We start from the raw sequence: 3,073 nt of genomic DNA on the forward strand, positions 1-3,073 counted from the left end.
TGAAAAACTATGCTCAAACAAATATGAAAACCTAGAGGAAATGGACAAATAATTAGAAATTCACAAGCTACCTAAACTGACACAAACTGAAATCGAACACCTGAACAGACCCATTACACAAAAAGGAAATAAAACAACTTCGAGCTAAAGAAAGCTCTGGACCAGGTGGTTTTACAAGTGAATTTTATCAAATATTCAGAGAGGAATGGTCAAGAATTCTACATGAATTATTTCAGAAAATAAAAAAATATGAAATTGTCCCAGACTCATTATATGAAGCAAACATATGCTTGATACCAAAGCCAGGTAAAGACATCACCAAAATTGAAAACTATAGGCCAATATCTCTCATGAGCATAGATGCAAAAATCCTGAATAAAATCGTGGCCAATAGAATCCAATGATACATAAAAAAAAATACACCGTGACCATGGGAAATTCATAACAGGTATGCAAAGAAGGTTCAACATAAGAAAATCAATGTAATTCATCACATAAGCAAAGCAAAGAACAGGAACCACGTGATCCTATCAATTGATGCAGAAAAGACCTATGACAAAATCCAACACCCTTTCCTGATTAAAACATTCAACAAAGTAGGATTAGAGGGGAATTTGCTCATCATAGTAAACAGTATATATGCAAACCCGAGAGCCAACATTGTTCTCAATGGAGAGAGATTAAAGGTATTCCCTTTGAGAACGGGAACTGCGCAAGGAAACCCACTATTTCCCCTCCTATTCAGTATTGTATTGGAAGTCTTAGTGATAGCAATAAGAGAAGAGAAGGAAATAACATGTATCCAAATAAGCAAAGAGGTGGTAAAATTATCTCTATATGTGGATTGCATGCTAGTATAGTTAGAAGATCCTAAAGACTCAGTAAGAAAACTACTGGACATCGTTGACCAATTCAGCAAGTGGTAGGATAAAAGATCAACATTCAAAAATCAATGGATTTCTCTAAGTGACAAAGAGAATACAGAACTGGAGCTAAGAAAGCAATACCCATCACAATAGCTAATCACAAGATTAAATACTTGGGAGTAAATAAAATTGGATACACAAAGTATCTATTCAAAGAAAATTACAAAACATTACTACAAGAAACAAAAAGAGACCTGGAGAAATGGAAGAATATACCTTGCTTTTGGATAGGAAGACTCAATATTGTGAAAACGGCAATACTACCAAAAACAATCTACACGTTCAATGCAATCCCAATACGAATACCAATTCCATTCTTCAATGAGATGGAAAAGCAATTTCCAGTTTCATTTGGAATGGAAAGAGACCCCAAATAAGCAAAGCACTCCTTAGAGAAACAAGATAGGAGCCATCTCACTCCCTGATTTCAAATCCTACTACACTGCCATGGTGGTCAAGACAGTGTGGTACTCAGAAATCAGCCCAGCTACCTATGAACACCTGATTTTTGACAAGGAGATGAAATCAGTTAAGTGAGGAAACAAGAGCCTCGTGTTGGTATAATTGGAAAACCATCTGCAGAAAACTCAAGGAAGACCCACACCTCACCACCATACACAAAAAACCAACTCAAAGTGGATCAAGGACCTGGGAGTAAAATCAAAGACTATAAACCTCATTAGAGAAAAGCTTAGAGGAACCCTAGAAGCCCTAACCCTCAATCCCTATGCATATCCAAAAACTTCTCCAGCAGGGTAAAAAGGGAAGCCACAGACTGGGGGGGAAAGTATTTGGTAATGACATATCTGATAAGGGACTTATATCTAGAATTTATAGGATACTCGAGCACCACAAGAAGATAAAGGTACACAACCCAGTTGAAAAATAGGCACATGATATGAACAGACCACCAAAGAAGACATTCAGATGGCGAACAAACACATGAAGAAATGTTCAAAATCCCTAACTCCAACAGAGTTTCAAATCAATACAATTATGAGATCATCTCACCCCAGCAACAATAGCAAAATTCAACAGAGCATTAAACAACATATGTTGGCGAGGTTGTAGAGAAACTGGAAATCTTATTCACTGTTGGTAGGAGTGTAAAATGATGCAACCACTCTGGAAGACAGTATGGCACTTTCTCAGAAAATTGGAAATAGAAATACCATTTGACCCAGCAATTCCACTACTGGGAATGTACCCTAAAGAAACCAGAAGTGCCACCCAAGCAGATATATGCACTCCTATATTTGTTGCTGCTTTGTTCACATTAACAAAGAGGTGGAAACAACCAAAGTGTCCATCAACAAACCAATGGCTAGAGAAGCTCTGGTATATTCACACAATGGAATATTATGCAGCACTGAAAAACAATGAACTCATGAAATATTCTACAAAATGAGTGACCATGGAAAACATTATGCTGAATGAGATATCTCAGTCACAAAAGGACAAATACTGCATCATGCCACTGTTATAAAACAGGACTGTCGTGCAGGTTAGAGGGGAAACTATGCAAAGAGGGGATAAATGATATATACAGCATTGTAACAGATGAGGGAGAGAACTATATAAAAGGAATACATGATTAGGTATTATTCGCATGACATGAGTCCAAAATAAGAGCTGCATAGTAAAGTGGACTGGGGCGGGGAGCAGGGAAGAAAATGTGCAACAATGAATGAATTGAAATTCAATTTCTCTGTAAGCTTTCATTAACATCTCAAGAAAATAAAAAAATAATATTGAATGAAATTAAAAATCTAGTTCCTGGGAAGCACTGACTAGATTCTGAGTGTTTAATAACCACTTGTTTCTAGAAGTAATTATATTGGAACATAATTGTTGTTGTAAATGGGTAATGCTAAACTAAAACCTCTACATATGAACCACAGTGAAAGTGAAATATATAGTAAGAGTCAGTGACAAAAGTGTGAGGCACAATCTACTTTTAAATTTGTATTTTAACATTTATCTATCAATAATGTAATAATAGCAATATCTAGTGGTGTTAAGATACTCAGCAAGATAACAAAAAATAAGTTAAAATGAAAAAGAGTGTCTCTTGAGAATGACTGAGGCTACACTGTATGATTTAAACTATAGAGGCTGCAATGTATGATTTAAACTATAGGCAATTT

Source organism: Elephantulus edwardii, unplaced genomic scaffold (genome assembly GCF_000299155.1).
Source record: "Elephantulus edwardii isolate Elephantulus edwardi_28Jun2011 unplaced genomic scaffold, EleEdw1.0 scaffold00040, whole genome shotgun sequence".
Taxonomy (NCBI): Eukaryota; Metazoa; Chordata; class Mammalia; order Macroscelidea; family Macroscelididae; genus Elephantulus; species Elephantulus edwardii.